Consider the following 19,483-nt stretch of genomic DNA (forward strand, 5'->3'; position numbering starts at 1 on the left):
GCATGGTGGGATTTCTCCACGCAGCAACCAACACCACACTTGTTCCCATCAACACCAGAATCCCAGCTCGTCTCTATCCTTAGAAGTCCCAAAAGAGACCTCAAGGACAAGGGAGTTGAAAAGTTTTCAGATAAGCCTGAGGAATTCCTTCTCTGGAAGGTCACCTTCAAGAGGGCAATTAGAGACTTAAAGTTGTTGCCTGAAGAAGAGCTGACCCTGCTAGGCGCCTGGTTGGGTCCAGCATCATCTTCTCAAGTTAAGAGAATATATGCAGCCCACGTAGCTGACCCCGACAAAGCCTTGGAAAAGGCTTGGGACAGATTACATCAGCGGTATGGAGCTAGCACGGAGATTGAAGCATCTCTAATGGACAAGCTGCAAAGGTTCCCAACCTTAAAGCCCAAGGACTGCAAGCTCCTGTGGGACCTCAGTGATCTTCTTGCAGAGTTAGAGTCGGCCAAGGAGAATCCAGAGTTGCCTGGACTGCAGTGCCTCGATCAGCATCTGTCCCAGCGGCAGATTCTGGGCAAACTTCCCTTCGCCCTGCAGGAAGACTGGGGAAAACAGGTTTTTAACTACAAGGAGGCCCATTCTCAGGGGTACCCACCGTTTTCCCATCTGGTCCAGTTCATCACCAGAGCGGCCAGGGAAAGGAATGATCCAGAGACGGGCCTGCCCACCTTATATCAGGGGATCCATCCAGGGAAGGCACCTGAAGTGGACAAGAAACCACCTAGAGAGGCCAATAGACCTGTCAGCGTAAAGGCAGTCGAAACTCAACACAAGACTGACAAAACCAGGTCAGAAGTAAAAGAGTTGCTTTGCCCTATTCACCAAAAGCCTCACTGCTTGGCCAACTGCAGGGAGTTTAGTAGGAAGACATACAAAGAAAGACAACAGCTAGTTCAAAAGCAGGGAATCTGCTTTAGATGCTGTGGAGCAACTCCACACTTTGCATCCAACTGCAAAGAAAACGTCAAGTGTGAGAAATGCAACAGCCTCAAGCATTGCACTGCAATGCACAACTCCAGTGTCATCTCCCACCCCAAAGGGAACGCTTCACCAAAAGAAAAGTCAGCAGTCGAAGACACCGACAAGCCAGCCGTACCAGAGATGCAGGTGGACGTTTCAGCAGTCGCCTGTACAGAGCTGTGTTCTGACTCGCACCAGTACAGAGTTTGTCATCCTATCTGCCTAGCGGATGTATATCCAGCCAAGAGCCCTTGGCTTCAAAAGAGACTCTATGTGGCCCTAGATTCACAGAGCGATGCCTCCCTAGCTACTCCAGAGTTCTTCCGCATGTTTGACCTTAAAACCAAGATGGTCGACTACACCATGACTACATGTGCAGGAAAAAAGAAGTTGCAGGGTCGCATAGCATCTGGCTTTGTTGTCTCCTCTTGCGACCAGAAGAGACAGTTCAAGCTGCCAGATCTGATTGAGTGTTCCTCCATCCCTCGGAACAAAAAGCAAATTGTAACTAGAGAAGTTGTGGAGGCTCATCCACATTTGCGACGATTGAAGAATGCTATACCAGTATTTCAGCCAGATGTGGACATTGCCCTTTTGCTTGGTTCGGACTGCCCGAGCTTGTTTTGTGTGAACGATCAAGTTAAAGGACCTCCAGGTGCACCTATCGCACAACAATTGCCATTAGGCTGGACAGTCATAGGCCCAGTGTGCATAAACAAGATGCACTCACCATCGTCGTTGGACTCCAATCAAGCACGGGTGCTTAAAGGTGGACGTCCTACACTTGTGCGCAGTTGCCTAAGTCACATCTCAGTCTACTGCCAAGGAATAACTCCAGAGTATTCCTCCACCTTCAAAGTCTCTGAGAGAGACGAAGCCATAGCGCTCTCGAAAGATGAGCAAAGGTTTTTGGACATTATGAATGCTCAAGTCTCACAAAGTGCAGAGGGAAATTGGGTAGCCCCTTTGCCCTTTAAGTCAGATAAGCCCACTTCGCCAAACAATAGACACATGGCAGGGAAAAGACTCTGGTCCCTAAAGAAAAGAATCCATCATCAGGGTAGAACTCTAACTGAGGCAGCCCTTAGAAATGAAGGTCTGTGGGTAGTTAATGCCAAAAGGTTGGTCAACAGTTGTATTTTCAAATGTGTTAAATGCAGGCGCCTTAGGCGAAACTGTCAAAGTCAGTTAATGGCAGAACTACCTCAGGATAGGACTTTGACAGACCCACCCTTTTCCCATGTGGGAATCGATGTGTTTGGTCCTTGAGAAATTTGTTTCATTACAAGAAAAACCAGTGGTGTTGTAAATAACAAAAGATGTGCGGTTTTGTTTACTTGTTTGTCAGTACGAGCTGTCCATATAGAGGTTGCAGAGGGAATGGACACTTCATCATTCGTAAATGCCTTGAAAGGGTTCATAGCCCTCAGAGGGCCAATTGAGTCAATTTGGTCGGATTGTGGCACCAATTTTGCATGTGCAGACCTTAGCCAACCACTTTTGGAAGAGGTGGAAGGCCGAATACTTAAGCCAGCTTCAAACCAGATGACTCTAGCAAAACCCAAAGGACAATGTCAAGGTGGGAAACCTTGTGTTGCTAAAGGACAAAGACTTGCCCCGCCATGCCTGGCCTATACTAAAGACCTTTCCTTGCCCTGACGGTAAGGTTAGGAAAGTTCAGATAAAGACTCATAGTAAGGACAAAACGTCTGTCCTAGACAGACCAACCAGCAATCTCGTGTTGCTTGTCCAAAGTGTGTAAGTTTTATACTGTTTTATTGTTGTGTATACAAAGGTGTTTGTATGTTTTTGAGTGGTAAATTCCCACATCCTGGGAATTTAAGCGGGGAGTGTTCCGTCCCCCAGGACGATGGTTTGCCTTACATTTTGTTTCAGCCTCTGGCTGCAAAAGCCCAGGAAAAGTGACTTGGAGTCTGCAAGAGCTGGCTGCAGTTTTCTTTGCAATGATTGGTCAAAGAGTACAACATCTTAGGACCACCCTTTTTTACCAGGGTCTAGTCTCCATTTTGGAGCCTCATTTTGGCTATAGTCTTCCAACGTGCTGCAGCTGTGCAAGCTAACAGGGACAAATCATCCTCAAAACCAGGCCAATCTAAGCCTATCCAAATTAGATAAGTATTGAATTATATTGATCTGGAATAGGAAATCTAGTTAGAGGAGCAGGGTTATTCCGTCGCTTCTAGAACTAATCTTTGCTGTAAAGATAGGGAAGTTTCTCCTTCTAATATAGACAGCGTGATTAGGGTATAGTGGTTTTATAATCACCTTTGCCTTCTGGAACCAGGGATAATTCTGTAACTAAAACCTATAGAAATTTGTTTCATTTTCTGTAATTTTAAGATCTGTGCCAGGTTTACAACCTTGTATGAATAAACATCCCTTTTTTGAAGTTTTCCAGACTCAGTCGTTCAATATTTTTAGGACAGCTTATAGGGATTTGCAGTTCGCTCGGATAAAGGATGGCACGTTTCAGCTTTATAGTTTTTTTATTGTCTGGCGAACGGCACAACAAACATCCAGGATCGCACAATCAAATCCAGCCTTTGCTTAAAAAACTCCAGAGAAGGAGGCTCCACCACACTCTGAGGCAGCCTATTCTCCTGCCAAATACAGTAGAGTCTCACTTATCCAAGACTTGCTTATCCAACGTTCTGGATTATCCAACGCATTTTTGTAGTCGATGTTTTCAATATATCATGATATTTTGGTGCTAAATTCGTAAATACAGTAATTACAACATAACATTACTGTGTATTGAACTACCTTTTCTGTCAAATTTATTGTATAACATGATGTTTGGGTGCTTAATTTGTAAAATCATAACCTAATTTTATGTTTAATAGGCTTTTCCTTAATCCCTCCTTATTATCCAAGATATTTGCTTATCCAAGGTTCTGCCAGCCCGTTTAGCTTGGATAAGTGAGACTCTACTGTAGATCTTATGTCAGAAAATTCTTCCTAATGTTTAAGAGGAGTCTTTCTTCTCGCAATTTGAATGCATTGCTCCACATCCTAGTTCAAACATATCATGTTGGTGACTCACTTTTTAAGAGATGCAAATTAATAATTTGTGGGGTTAATTTGTGGGATAACAATAATTTAATTATTATCTCCATTAAGATATACTGCTCTGCTTGTCTGCCAAATCTATCTAATCTAAATCTAAATCCATAATAAAAGTGAAAACCCGTATATGTGTATGTGGCACTCGTGTCCGCTCACATAGACAACCTCTGGCCTCCACAAACAGGCTATACTCCCCACTGCTCAAAACCCAGCAAGTCACTACTTTGCACTGACATTGAGGTTACAGCGAGCACCATGAACATGTACCCCACCCCCTGCCAATGTCCTCCCCAAACACTACAAACCACCACCCAAGGAATACTTTCATTTGGGGACAATTTAATCCTACATTTTGCTATTTCTTCCACCACAGGCAGGCATTCCAGGGTTCTCCATTGCTATGGAATTTGCATGACCCCGCCTACTGCCCTTCCCTTTCAAATCTGTCTACAAAACAAACAACAGAATTGAGCTGCAACTAAACTTACTGCAGGAGTTTGGGAGATTTAAGTTGTAGTTTAGCCTGCATAAAGTCAGACCATTGTGACTCCTACTGGAGAATTTATAGGAGTTATAGTTCACCTACACCCAGAACGCTATAAACCCAAACAATGATGGCTCTGGACCACATTTGCCATCCATACCTGATACGCCCAGATTTGACTACTGGTGGGTTTCGAGGGGAATTGACCTGGACATTTGGGAGTAGTAGGTACTGGGATTTATAGGTCACCTCCAATGAATAAGTACTTCAAACCCCACCGATGATGGACCAGGACCAAACTTTCCACACAGAGCCCCCATAACCAATACAACCTATTGGACAAGTTGGGGGGAAAGAAAGTTATAGTTCACCTGCATCCAGAGAAACAGTGACCCCCACTGACAATGGACCACGACCACACTTAGCACAGAGAACCCACATGACCAACTGAGCATACTGCAGGTGTTAGTGGGAAGCCAGGCAATGACCACCCAATGACATATCTGGACCACACTTGGTACACAGATCCAAAATGCCCAACTTTTCATACTGGCAGGGTTTCGGGAGGATTGAGCCACGCTTCTACGAATTGTAGTTCACCCACTCCAAACACAATACATAACATTGAAAGACAAATAATACCATTCTCAAATGACCTGGGCATCGCCGGGTCCCCAAGCTAGTGTACTATAAATAAAACCATGCATTCACAGTTGCGGAGATATCAGTTCTTTGGAATGCTGTCTGCACTGACATCCTCTGGCCACTGAGAATAAAGACTGAATTTTCCCTCAACCCATCTGTGTCTCATCTGGACTTCCAGAAACTACACACTCTGTGCCCCAAACCTGTGATTTTAGCAGAGCTGAAATCACACAAGATTGCATGCATGGGAATAAATAACTATAGGCTCGCTTATTTATTATGACTTCACATCATCTAAATTACATCAAAAAATACATTAGGCTCTGTGGTGTTATCATCTCTTTTGAAAGCTATTCATTTGGTTTTAAAGTCCCTTTTTGGATGACAGACTGAAATGCCATCTGTCATCCTAAGACCAGACTCATAAATGGAATGCCATCATTGTGTTGCTGTCACAATCAAGGAGCATTGAACGCTGAGGAGATAATTGCCTTAAATGCCAATGGCTTCCGCTTGGGAAAGGTAGCAGTTTTCAGAATTAAACTCAGACTGAATGAAGGCAATTGTTTTCTTGTGTATCTTTAACTTTCTTTTCTGCTGTTTCCCCAAAAAAGAACATGGATTGAACTGTTTGTCAGTTTGCCCTTGCTTGGCTAGTGGCTTTTTTTAGAAATTGAGCTCAAGCTTAGACCACATATAAATATTTATTTCTTGATGACATCAGCAACAATGAGTCTTCACAGATTTAAAAAATACCTAATAGAATTTAAAAAATCAAATACAGTAGAGTCTCACTTATCCAACATAAACGGGCCGACAGAATGTTGGATAAGCAAATATGTTGGATAATAAGGAGGAATTAAGGAAAAGCCTATTAAACATCAAATTAGGTTATGATTTTACAAATTAAGCACCAAAACATCATGTTATACAACAAATTTGACAGAAAAAGTAGTTCAATTACTATGTAGTAATTACTGTATTTACGAATTTAGCACCAAAATATCATGATGTATTGAAAACATTGACTACAAAAATGTGTTGGATAAGCCAGAATGTTGGATAAGCAAGTGTTGGATAAGTAAGACTCTACTGTAGTTGAAAGACTAAAGGGGCCATCCAGTCCCATTACCTGCCATGCCTTTAAATTCAATCAAAGCACTTATCAATTCACATATTCTTTTCTGAGCTGAATCTATACCTACAAAATACTGTATATACTCGAGTATAAGCCTAGTTTTTCAGCCCTTTTTAAGGGCTGAAAAAGCTCCCCTCGGCTTATACTCAAGTGAGGATCCTGGCTGGCTTATGTTTGGGTCGGCTTATACTCAAGTATATAGGTAATCAGACCTAGACAGTCTTATTGAAGTCTTATTATTATTATCATAAATTACAATTTTATGTAAACATTCAAAAACATTTAACTTATTGATGCCTCAAATAATGTAATTTTATTAGTATTTATTTTTATTTTTGAAATTTGCCAGTAGCTGCTGCATTTCCCACCCTCCGTCTTATACTCAGTCTTATACTCCGTCTTATACTCCGTCTTATACTTATACTTATAGGTTTTCCCAGTTTTGTGATAAAATTAGGTGCCTCGGCTTATATTCAGGTGAGCTTGTAACTCGAGTATATACAGTAATTTGTTCTTATCTCAATTCTGGTGCTTTTGGAACACATTATATTCCTCCATTTTCATAGTGAAAGCATTTTGTTTAGGTTTTAATACATTTTTTACTTTCACACCAGAAGCAACTTGCAGTTTCTCAAGTCGCTCCTGACACGAAAAAAATCGCAAAAATCTCGATCTTTTTTTTTTAAATGCCACTTACAGCAGGAATATGGTGGGTCATTTCTCTAATTGGCCATTACAAGATGCGGACTGGAAATCCTCCTCATTTTCCACTGGAGGAAGCTGCTTCCCAGCATATACACTTCCTTCACAGATCTATTCTCCAGCACATGGAGCAAGTCATGTGGAGTATCGATCATCTGCAGCATTAAAGGCTAGTAATGCATTTGTATAGACATCTAGATAAAGTAAACTAGATAGACCCTTTTTTGTAGACAGAATATATGGACATCCCATGGATTATCATCAGCAGACATACCAACATAATGACAAAAAATGTGGATAGTCACATAGTAGACTGATACTTCTATGCAATGACATGTCCTATCCACATATTCATAGTGTGTTAAGAGTCAGATGCCAGCCAATGTAAATAACTCAGTTTATTGCAAAACAACACAAAAGAGCCCAGGAAACAATGAAAAAAGGGCTCAAAACACTTTCTCTTCAGTGTGAAATAACAATGTCCAAAAAGAACTCAAAAAACCCAAACTCAGGATATAATCCGGATTATCCTGGGAAATAATCCAGATTAAAACAAACTAAGCCGAAACGGCTGGAAACTCGCTTGACCTACTCGATGGAGCTTAACAAACACAGGAAAGCTACCAGCAACTACCCACAGTGACCAGCGGCCACACTATGCCCCAAAACATTGTTGAAGCCCAACTGCGTCGTAAAGGAGAAGTCACAGCTGCCACAACCGGTCCGCGTCATTAAGGAGAAGTCACAGGTGTCGAGTTCCAGTCCGCGTTGTTAGGAAGAAGTCACAGGCGTCGAGTTCCAGTCCGCGTTGTTAGGGAGAAGTCACAGGCATCGAGTTCCAGTCCAAGGTCAACATAAAGAGCCAAAGCGATGGAGGCAAGCCGGCAGCTAATGCATAAAACCAACACAGGACAATCCAGCACAAACCCACACAATGCCAGCCCCCGTTGCCACTGAAAACCCGGGTTAACACATCCCAAAGCAGTCTTCCAAACACGTCTTCTGAAACAGAGATCCCGAAAAGCACCCAACAAAACACCTTGCAAGGTTACATTAGCAACAAACTTACAAGTCCTCCTCTGAACTTGAGCCAGCCAACGCCCCATCCACAGCTGAACCTTGTTGCTGCAAATCCTCATCAGAGTTGGAGTCGCCCAATGCCCCACCTCCAGCTGTAGCCCTTCTATGATCTCTCCAGCCAGACCACCTTCTATCCAAACCCATACCTCCCCAGGATCCATCTGTATCTTCTCTGTGCCATCCCTCAAATGTACCACTGCTTGTGGGTTCCTCAAGAATCTCCCAGATCTCCTGAACCCTAGTCCAATCCATCTCTTCACTCCCAGAGTCTGACATCCCATCCCACTGACTCCCAGCCCCACAATCCCTTTCAAAACCCTCAAAGGAATCATCATCAGTGGGTTCCATATGTATTTCCCAGATTCTCTTCCTTTGTTGCTCCTCATCTGAGTCTTGCTCACGAGTAGTTTTCCTGCCTCTTTTAACACAACTAGTAGTATCTCTACTCGAAGACTCCATCACAACATTGTGTGTGGAAAAACTTTCCCCAATCTGCATGATACTCTCTTTTGTTCGAATATTTCTGTTTGCCTTGCTTCCACATCTCCTTAACCTCTCAGGAAATGACAAAGCGACTTGTCCTTTTCACCTGCTAACCTAAAACATTTTTTGTGTGCATACACTGTGCCTACATTCCTGAAAACATCCTGATAGCTCAGTGAATTTTTCCCCGAGTCTTATACTATAATACTGTTAGGATCCTGTCCTTAAGTCCTACCATGCTCCCTCTTGCCCTTTACTATTTATAACCATACTGAATATTTTAACTATCCAGACATGCTTCCAGACATTTCACCACATTGCAATATATATCAGCTATCTGGTTTTTTGCTTATAATACTCAGCATAATTGGACAATGGACAATGGCAAATATCATGAATCACCAATTCTCCAGAGGACAATGGGAAATCACAACAATTGTTGTTGTTTTTTAATCGTTTTTCCCCCCTTTTCCCCCTTTTTTACTACCTCTCTTTGTTTTTTCCAACCTTTTCTTTCTGACAACTCTGTCTCACTATCCCTACACAATTGTTTTCCTCGCTTTCACTGTATTTACTACAGTAGAGTCTCATTTACCCAACATAAATGGGCCGGCAGAACGTTGAATAAGTGAATATGTTGGATAATAAGGAGAGATTAAGAAAAAGCCTATTAAACATCAAAATAGGTTATGATTTTATAAATTAAGCACCAAAACATCAAGTTATACAACAAATTGGACAGAAAAAGTAGTTTAATACGCAGTAATGCTATGTAGTAATTACTGTATTTATGAATTTAGCACCAAAATATCACAATGCATTGAAAACATTGACTACAAAAATGCGTTGGATAATCCAGAACGTTGGATAAGTGAGTTTTGGATAAGTGAGACTCTACTGTACTTCATAATATACCGTATATACTCAAGTATATGCCGACCCGAATATAAGCTGCAGCACCTAATTTTACCACAAAAAACTGGGAAAACATTGACTTCAGTATAAGCCAAGATACCAATAAAATTACATTAATTGAGGCATCCGTAGTTTAAATGTGTTTGAATCTTTACATTAAACTGTAATTTAAGATATGACTGTTCAACTCTGATTGAATCATTTTTCATCTTCTTCCTTTTAATAATCATAGAGTGAAATAATAAATGTAATAATAATAGAAAATGCAGTAAAATAATACATGTAATAATAAATAGGGTAAAATAATAAATGTATTAATAATAATAAAAATAGAGTAAAATAAATGTAAAAGTAACAACAATAATAGAGTAAAATAATAAATGTAACAATGTAACAAATGTAACAATACCAATAATAATAAAGAAAAATAATAAATATACCATATATACTTGAGTGTAAGCCGACCTGAATATAAGCCCACCAGGACCCTCACCTCCTATAAGCCAAGGAGGTGTTTTTTTTTTTCAGTCCTAAAAAAGGGATGAAAAACTAGGCTTATACTCAAGTATATACAGTAATAAAAATTATTTTAAGAAAATACTAAGCATAATTGTATATTAGACTAACCATTCTTTAATTCTCATATATATAATAAGAATTATGGGTAGTGTGAGAAACTACTTGTTAGCAAAATAGTATCTTGATAGCAACCTGCATATATTTCTCTCCATCTATGTCTTATTTTATAAAAATTAAAAATCTGATAATTATAGTGTCCATGATTATTGATATAATATTTTTTTCCTCTGGAAAAAAATACTATTAAACTACCTGGGGATGCAAGCTGCAATCACTTCTTCATGCTAAAATCCTCTCTAGTTTAAGCAGCAAATTGAGAGGAGCATTTTTGAAACACCAAAGTCCTTTCTATTTTTAGTCCTTTTTAAGCTCTTTAACCTGCTATGCTGCTTTAATTCTAACCACTAAAAATAAGCCTGACTGACACAACCCAATTTCATTGAAAAGAGATGGGTGGGAAAGAGAAACATGAGGAAAGTCTTCAAGGCTGTAGGAAAGAAAGGTTTATTGGGAGGTGGGGGAAAAAGGTCATTTTATTATGGAATTTAAATCAGTAGGATTTATCCAGACGTCTGGATAAATCACAACAGAGAGAAACAGCATTTCAAGGAAAACCTTGTAAACACTTACTGAATGTTGAATAAGAATTATAGAATTCATATAGTTGGAAGCGATCACATGGACTATCCAGTCCAACCCCCTGCCATGCAGGAAAAACAATTAGAGCACGCTTGACAGATGGCCAGCCAGCCTCTGTTTAAAAGTCTTATGGTCAGAAAATTCTTCCTCACGTTCAGGTGGAATCTCCTTTCCTATCACTTGAAATATCCCAGGACGTCATCATACTGATCCCCCCCCCCCATTTTGTTCCGTTTCGTCAGCAATCACCAATGAAAATTAAGTGTGTGTGGCACACTTTGTTATTTGTTATTAACTATAACAAATATTGACAGAAAAGGGGTTTATATATATTCTTATACCAGTGTGTATTTGTTATAGTTGATATCGTTATAAAAGTAAGAAACCTGTCAGGACTTTGTACAAACAGGATACTTATGTTTTCTTTTAAGATTAATAGAATCATAAATATGTATAAGGTATAAGGTAGTGTGAATACTTTTATGTAAATTGTTTTCTTAAAAATCTTTGTTTCCGTATTACACGACTTTTCATACTTGGGCCCAACCATCTGGGGTCGGGCTGTGGTGGAGGCTGGTGAGCAGCCTGCTGCAATAAATCACTCTGACCATGAGGTCATGAGTTCGAGGCCAGCCCATGAGTTCGAGGTGAGCACCCATCAATTAAAAAAAAATAGCCCCTGCTCGTTGCTGTTAATGTGGGATTTGTGTATTGATAGTGCTTAAATGCAATTTGTGCCATGCTTGTATTGCAACTGATTGCATCATCCAGAATGTACCATAGTGTGGAAACAGTTAATTGCCAAGAAGCTATGATGACCTTGATGTGTGACTGGACTAGGGAGTATCCAGACACAAGTGTTTGTGCATAACGATTGCATCAGTTCAGTTCAGTTCAGTTGGGTTCTGTCTGCTTAGAGTTTGAGTCAAGTTCTGTTGGAGAACAGAGCAGTCCTGTGTTCTTCTGTCGTCTGCAAGTCTGTTTGTGTTGATTATTGCTGCATACAGTAAAACTTTGTAAATAGTTTTACCAACGTCTCTGAGTGTCTCTTTGTTCTGCGTTCCACTGCTTCCATCCAACTACTGCTGTGCTGCAAATACTCTGACAATTGCTGACCTAGCAACCCGAAAGATAGTTGCAGCGATCAAGTAGGAAATAAGGTACTACTTATGAAGTGGGGAGGCAAATTTACGACGTTGGAATGAGGAAGTGCCGTCACAGTGGATGATGAAGCAGCTGCTCCCCCCCCCCCCCCCGTGGTCAAAATTGAACATCCCCTCAGAAGAAGGTTAAATTGCCTCTGCGTCTGTCTCTGTCTCGGTTCTATGTGTATATGGGCATTGAATGTTTGCCCTATATGTATATAATGTGATCCGCCCTGAGTCCCCTTCGGGGTGAGAAGGGTGGAATATAAATACTGTAAATAAATAAATAAAATAATAAATCTTTACCAAGGCCCAGGCAAAGAACCCCCTGATGCTGCCACCTGCCAGCCATGGGGACAGGTGCTGGCAGTGTTGCTTGGATGTGTGGATAACGGTAGTGAGGTGGTGGCGCAGGTCACCACCTCCTGCACCTGGGATACCAGGCTGTCAAGAATTCCGTCCCTGTTTCCCCAGCCTTTCCAAATCCTCCTTCAGTCCCAGCACCGGAGAGAGCACATGACTGAGAAGAGCTGTGGGAGCACTCAGGGTCTTTGTGGCCTCTAGGAAGGGTTAGAGCACAGAGACCAGTAAGAGATGCAGTCCCAGTTGTATTTCAACAGGGTTGTCTGCACAGGGCCAAGACCCTCCAATTCCAGGATGAGGCCATGGATCACCTTTCGCTGTTCCACCAGCCACTGGATTACCAGGAAGGTGGAGTTCCAGTGTATATAGCACTGAATGTTTGCTATTCTTGGTTTTTAGAAGCTGCTTTGAATCGGGGGGGGGGGGGGGAGAGCGGGTGGGTTAAAAGTTAAAAATTATTATTATTATTTTATTGTATGACACAGCAAACAAGATAGATATGCTGGATTTCGTATCACAAAATCACAAGTTGAACACTTCCCAAGTGTCTAGGACTGTGTGATGTATTTTCGGATGATGCGTGCAGATCCCAGTAGGGTGGCCTTTTGCAGTTGACAGATCATAGAATCATAGAATCATAGAATCATAGAATAGTAGAGTTGGAAGAGACCTCATGGGCCATCCAGTCCAACCCCCTGCCAAGAAGCAGGAAATCGCATTCAAAGCACCCCCAACAGATGGCCATCCAGCCTCTGCTTAAAAGCCTCCAAGGAAGGAGCCTCCACCACAGCCCGGGGGAGAGAGTTCCACTGTCGAACAGCCCTCACAGTGAGGAAGTTCTTCCTGATGTTCAGGTGGAATCTCCTTTCCTGTAGTTTGAAGCCATTGTTCCGTGTCCTAGTCTGCAGGGCAGCAGAAAACAAGCTTGCTCCCTCCTCTCTATGACTTCCCTTCACGTATTTGTACATGGCTATCATGTCTCCTCTCAGCCTTCTCTTCTGCAGGCTAAACATGCCAAGCTCTTTAAGCCACTCCTCATAGGGCTTAATTTTGTCATAATTAAGATCATAATTTTGTCAATGTCTATTGTTTCCAAAAGCCGGCTGAGATCTTTTGGCACGGCACCCAGTGTGCCCATCACCACCGGGACCACCTGCACTGGTTTCTGCCAGAGTCTTTGAAGTTCAATCTTGAGGTCCTGATAGCGGCTGAGTTTTTCCTGTTGTTTTTCGTCAATGAGACTGTCACCTGGGATGGCGACACAATGATCCAAACCTTTTTCTTTTCCACAACTGTGATGTCTGGTGTGTTGTGTTCCAGAACTTTGTCAGTCTGGATTCGGAAGTCCCACAGTATCTTTGCGTGCTCATTCTCCAATACTTTTGCAGGTTTGTGATCCCTCCAGTTCTTTGCTGCAGGGAGGTGGTACTTGAGGCATAAGTTCCAATGAATCATTTGGGCCACATAGTTGTGCCTCTGTTTGTAGTCTGTCTGTGCGATTTTCTTACAGCAGCTGAGGATATGATCAATGGTTTCGTCGGTTTTCTTGCACAATCTGCACTTTGGGTCATCAGCTGATTTTTCGATCTTGGCCTTAATTGCATTTGTTCTGATGGCTTGCTCCTGGGTTGCAAGGATCAGGCCTTCTATTATTATTATTATTATTATTATTATTATTATTATTATTATTATTATTATTATTATGACAAAGGGTCAAAGAAAGACAGGATTGGCAAAAGGGCAAAGCAAGAGAGAAACGTTTCTACAGCAACAGAACCAGAAAGGAGAGAGAGAGAGAATCTCCAGAGAATCTTCTTCGCACGATTGCCTTCTCTGCCTTCTCAGTTGACAGTGCTGCTGCATCTCCAGCCATCCAGTTTATCTGAAGTTTTATTTGCATTGGAGGGTGAGAAAATCTATATGTGACTTAATCTGTAGTCCCTTTTAGCTTAGCCTGCAGCCAACTTATATTGATCAGGAATACTGTTTTTCGCATCAGTCTTTTTCCTTTGAGAAACATTTTATATCGAACCGAGGCTGTTCTGCTGGATTTTGACATTGTCTGTCTTCTTAATAAAGAAATAATTGTTTTTGCTTCAAAATCAGCTTGTCCCTGACCTGATTTTTGCCTTTCTTTCTGATTTTTGCAGTTTTTGCTTTTTGATTGGCAGTGGAGTGGCAGAAAAGCTGAAGCAATGCATTTGTGAAGAAAAGTGGTGACTTTCAGGCTCTCAAAACATTTCTGATTAAGAAATCGCAACTTTTGAGGGCATATCTGTGCCCGTTCTTCCTGGCCAACAATAAACTCTTCCACCCAACAATGCATTAATCCCAGCTCTCAAGGTCACCGAGTCAGTCAACTCTTTGTCTCTTCTTGGGAACCAAAGATGTTTTCACACTTGTTGTTTCCTCACCTAAAACCCATTGTGAAATCCCAGCTGACAGGATTTAAACCATCAAAGGTAATCAGTCCTTGACCTTGCCTACATTCCTTTGAGCACCCAAAGAATAAGGACACAGAAAACAGGCATAAGATTCAAACTGAGCAATGACAGCTTATTAAATTTCTTTCCAGACCAGATAAGCTGCATCAGCGAACAGCCTCCACCAATTGCACCAATTGGCTCTCAGAGTGGGAAAACTCCATTTTTTAAATCTTTAATGTATCCATTGCCTTTAAGTCAGATTTGAAAGTGTTCTCTCAATCACTTTTGGCAGGTGAATAAAATCTCTGATCGTTGCTTTCATCCTGCCATGTCTCGTTTCAGATTGGAGCTCAGGCAAGCCAGGTAATCAAACACACGGTTCAGTGGAGCAGAAAAGACAGCAAAGTTGTGAAATGAGAATACTTTTCCTAACCCGACAGTTTGAAGACTGCTGGATTCTCACCCTTCACCAAGCAATATAATAAGAGAGTCATTGCCATTCACCTGGGGATGGGGAAAAATCTAGATTTGGGGAGGGTAACCGTATTAAAATCAATAACATGTCTGAATGTTCCAAAAATAAAACTTCTCAAGGATTGCACTAGATAGCCCATGTAGTCTCTTCCAACTTTATGATTCTTTAGGAACTGGGGGAGCGACGGCCAACAGGGAGCTCTGGCGTGGACTGGTCCATGAGGTCACAAAGAGTCGGAAACAACTGAACGAAAAAGAAGAAGAAGATTTATTTACACTTCTGTCAGATTTTTACTCAGGACTAATTATTTAAAATGTATAAGTACACATGAAGAGTCCTCCCAATTACTTTCAGTGGGCAATAGCATGGCATTCATCGGCCTTGCAAAGGCATTTAACACAGTAAATCGCAGTGCTCTCTGGACCATCCATCCAAATATCAGGTGCCCTGACAAATTTATGAACATCCTCCATGATGATATGACAACAGTCTTGGACAGTAATGGCTCCCAAGGTATTTAACCTCAGCAGACTGAAAGCCAAAACCAAGGTCACAACAACTCCAATATGCTGATGCGCATTCAGAAGAACACCTACAAGCCACTCTAACACCTACAAGCCACTCTAACACCTACAAACACCTTTGCAGAAGCATATGAGAAGCTCAACTTCTCACTGAACATCGATAAAATCAAAGTGCTCTTCCAGCAGTCGTCAGTCAATCCCTTTGCAATGCCAGGAATACAGCTTAATGGTTTAACATTAGAAAATGTTGACCATTTCCACTACCTTGGTAGTGCAGCATTTCATCGAATGAAGCAGAGAGTGTTTGAGGATCAGGACATCCGTAGGGATACCAAGGTACTTGTTTATAAAGCTGTTGTCCTCTCAACCCTGCTATACCCCTGTGAAAGATGGACTGTCTACAGACATCACAGTCAACTCCGGGAACGATTTCATGAGCATTGCCTCTGAAAAATCCTGCAAATCTCTTGGGAAGACAGACGGACAAATGTCAGCAAAGACCACCAGCATTGAAGCGATGCTCCTACGCCATCAACTCTACTGGACTGGCCATGTTGCCAGAATGCCTGATCACCATCTCCCAAAGCAGTTACTATACTCCCAACTCAAGAATGGGAAATGTAATTTTGGTTGACAGGAAAAGAGATTTAAAGATGGGCTCCAAGCCAACCTAGACACCAAGAACTGGGAAGACCTGGCTCATGAGTGGTCAGCTGTTACCCCCAGTGCTGCAGAATTCGAAGAGGAATGAATGGAAGGCTTAAGGGAGAAACATGCCAAGAGGAAGGCACATCAAGCCAACCCTGGTCAGGGCCACCTTACATCTGGAAACCGATATCTTCACTGTGGAAGAACATGCAGGTCAAGACTAGGTCTTCACAGCCACCTATGCATGCACCACCAAGACACTACACCTGGAGGACCATCATCCTCGAGCTACAAGGGATCGCCTAAATGAAAGTGCTTATCCACTGCTCTTTAACCCCAAGCTATGAACTATTCATGCTGGAAATATCCGTGACTGAAAATATAGAAACACACCTTTAAAATGTCCATATTTTTTACAGTACTCAGGAGGAGGTGACAGCACTGTAAGATCAAGTTGACTAGTTCTTATGTGTCCCCATAAATGATTGACTCACAAACAGGCAGAGTCTAGTGATATTTCAACCCACTAACATCATAGTATGATTGATCTAAGCTCCATAGTTTCTGTCTTTGAGATGAAATGGATCTTCCTTCAAAAATGGACAAATTTAGGCACAGGAATTATGTAAGTGTCAAAGTGTTCCATTTTAGTCAGAACTAGCGTGGGTATTGAGTACTATTATGGGCTAGTTCTCACTGAAAATAATTAGGGAGTATTTTCTCAAAGTCTGAAAAAAAGCCTTTCACTAACTTGAAATAAATGCTGGGCGGATGCATATGTCTTTTGTCATGTAGCACAAAGCTTTCTCCCAGAAAAGCAACAGAAGGTCTACATTTGCTTTGCTAACAGCATGTACAATCATTCCACCTGAAAAGCTAAATAAGGTAGACTCAGCTGGAACTTAAGCAACTGGAATTCTCAAGCAACCAGTCAAAATCAAAGAAATAATAAAAAACAACTAGCATTTCCATGAAAAGGCTATGTTTTTATTGGGGGAAGAACTGCTTTTTAAAGCCGACTGCTCCAACTGCAGACCTGTTCATATCTGTCCTTTGTATTTAGCATTCGGATCTTTTTTTCTGTGCCTGGAGGGATTTATGCTCACGGGAGATCCTGTGAATTTTATAGCTAGAACTGGGATTTCTAGAGGGATTTTATCACACAGTTAAGGCCAAGACATAAGGTGTTTTCCACCTATAGAACCGTGAAGCCAATAGGAAATTGAAAGTTATTTGGGAAGGCCAAGCTTGAACATTGTTTCCATCCTAAATATCTTGGTGTTACCTTAGATCAAGCCATGGCAGTTAAAATAGTATCAAAATGCATTGGTTTTATCCTACAACTGGAGCTTAGGGTTCAATTCCCACTCTTTCATGGGGGTTTTGAGCAAGCCACATACTTTCAGCTTTAATAGGAGGAAAAAGCAAATTTTGTGAGAAAAGCTCTGTGAAAGGTTCTAAACTATATTTGAAACAGTATGGAAAACACAGTGTTGACCTTTCTACGTATATTTTCTACATATACTTTTTGAATATCTGTTGATTCAGATACAAGAGCAGCTAATTTGTTGTTCTTGTTGTTGTGTGCCTTTGAGTCATTTCTGATACAAAAGGACATATGATTTAAATATGATTTTATTTTATTTTTCCATTTTCCAATTTTGCAATTCCTAAGTACTACTCACTCCACTTCCACTGCAGGGGAGTCAAGCCAGCCATATGTATGAAATCCACTTTTATTAAATTATATAAAGTATATGCTATATAATCTAATCAAATTAAATCAAATTAAATGCAACTGGAACTGTAAATGTATAAATCAGTCTTGCTCATTCACATGCTTGAGGTCAGGAAAACTTTCCAGAAATGTGAAAACAGTACACAAAAACAAGACTACTGATTAATATGGTTAAATACTTTGGAATAAGTTTTTCGTGATTACGACTGCATTTCCTCTTTAGCAACACCACTTGGTGAATATATCTAAAAGCAAAGTGTGGGCAGGCACTTTGATGGTATTAACTACCGTATTTACTTGATTATAATGCTCACTTTTTTTTTACTAAATTGCCTTCCCAAAGTTAGGGTGCACATTAGATTTGTGTAATATGGTAAATACTTTTTTGAGTTTCAGTGTTTTGAAATTTGAGGTGCACATTAGACTCAATGGCACATTAAACTCGAGTAAATATGTGATAATACATTTTCTATTCTTAGACGTTTATGTTGCTTTCCCTTGGTCTGTTATGAAGTGGGAAGGCGAGCCAATCATTGACTGCCCTTTGGGGTTTTCTTTGCTTTTCCTAATTTGGTGTTATCTGCAGTTTTGATAAGCATATCTTCTATTTCATCATCCCAATAATTTATAAAGATGTTGAACATCACTGGGTCTAGGAAAGCTTTGGTCTTTCAACCAGTTTAAAATTTACACAATAGTAGCTTTGTGTAGCTCCATGACTGATTTGATGTAGGGGTCCTCAAACCTTTTAAACCAATGGCCAGTTTTTTTAAAAAGGAATTTCTAGATTTAAAATTGGGAGTTGAGATTTCTTTACCACCATCACCATGTTGTTTCACAGCCATGGCACCTCTGGTAGTCCTGGTCAGCTGTTTATGTCCACTAGCATCATATAGGATCATTTGGAGCCAACTGAAATTCGAGAAATTCTTCCAGCGATGTACTCCTCACAAGAGCTATAACTTGTGGACAGACCATAAAGTAATTCAATAGACTCCAAGGAAGAAAGTTAAAGCATAAAAGTCCTTCAATAGTTCTCTAAACAAGCCCTCCTCCAAACAACACTTAAGGATCATCTACCTGTAGAATACCCTGAAAATGTTGAGAAACACTGAAATAAGCAAGACCTCTATTGTCACAGCCTTTGAACACAGCCACTGGATTCCAAACTAGGAAACACTCAGATTGGTTGATGAGAATGATAATGAGATCCAATATATCATCAATAAGAAATACAAAGCCTTCCAAATATGGCAAAGAGACATCAACTATGCTGCTAAGAAAAAGATATACATTATTGCAAAAGCTGAGGTCCAAAGAAGAAGTAGACAAATTAAGAATATTTGGTTAACAAAAAGAGCTCAAGAAATCCAATACCTTGCAGATGTCCATTACATAGGGATTGTTTAAAGCCATAAAGGTTATTTATGACACAACAAA

General features: G+C 40.9%; 1 long non-coding RNA gene across 1 annotated transcript; it reads left to right on the forward strand.

Moving 5' to 3' along the window:
• Nucleotides 1-13,960: 13,960 nt before the first annotated feature.
• Nucleotides 13,961-15,264, forward strand: LOC134292411 (uncharacterized). Its single transcript, XR_009999654.1, has 3 exons — nucleotides 13,961-14,138; nucleotides 14,383-14,694; nucleotides 15,001-15,264. It is a non-coding gene; the product is annotated as an uncharacterized LOC134292411 (long non-coding RNA).
• The last annotated feature ends 4,219 nt before the right edge of the window (nucleotides 15,265-19,483 follow it).

The sequence above is a fragment of the Anolis carolinensis genome, chromosome 6 (genome assembly GCF_035594765.1).
Source record: "Anolis carolinensis isolate JA03-04 chromosome 6, rAnoCar3.1.pri, whole genome shotgun sequence".
In the NCBI taxonomy this organism is placed as follows: domain Eukaryota; kingdom Metazoa; phylum Chordata; class Lepidosauria; order Squamata; family Dactyloidae; genus Anolis; species Anolis carolinensis.